Source organism: Nannospalax galili, unplaced genomic scaffold (genome assembly GCF_000622305.1).
Source record: "Nannospalax galili isolate Female #2095 unplaced genomic scaffold, S.galili_v1.0 scaffold321, whole genome shotgun sequence".
Lineage (NCBI taxonomy): Eukaryota > Metazoa > Chordata > Mammalia > Rodentia > Spalacidae > Nannospalax > Nannospalax galili.
In genome coordinates this window covers 525,213-525,937 of record NW_008345972.1, presented here as the reverse complement: position 1 = coordinate 525,937, position 725 = coordinate 525,213, and positions in this window count along the sequence as shown.

Sequence of the window (725 nt, the reverse complement as noted above, 5' to 3'; positions counted from 1 at the left end):
AATCGCCACGGACGGCCCGCGCCCAGGGCCCAGCAGGTCACCTGGCCTCATCACCCTAACAATATCTTGCGCTTCCAGGGGCTGCCCCCACCCACCCCTAGCCCCCACCGGGCGCCCTGCCCTGCCTGACGGGTGCGCCCCTACATAAGCCACGCTTCCATAGCCACCCTAAGCACCCAGGGCCCCCCAGCACTCTGAAGGCTCACCGGTTCCAGGTCGGTGGAAGTGCACCTGGAGGGGCAGGTTCGAGTCCCATTCTTGCAAAACCAGTTCATTCTTTCCCTTGGTGAGTCTAAATGTTGTGCCCGGAGGGGGGAGAACGGCCTACCCTGCTCTCCTGTAGCTTACTATCCAGTGGAGGCTGCACAGACATAAAGGCGCAGTCATGACAGGGTAGCCTGATGCTTTGACAGCTTCTGGAAGGGCCGGCTCAGGTATTCAAGGGCATAGGGAAGACTTCAGAAGTCATTTGACTTCTTCCAGGGAAGCTGGGACAAAGGGCAAGATTTAGGCTGACCAGGAACACACAGAAAGAAGGTCCTTTGCAGAGCAGTCCTTTGAAGAGGACAGACTAACAGACTGTCCATCCCTAAGGTTAAGATGACCGGGGTTTTCTTGTCTTAGTTTCCCATTTGTGAACTAGAGGGAACCAACACCATGCCATTTAAAGACAGTGGCAGCCCTTGCTACCTCCCAGACAGTTCCAGGAAGACACCCAGTAGTCC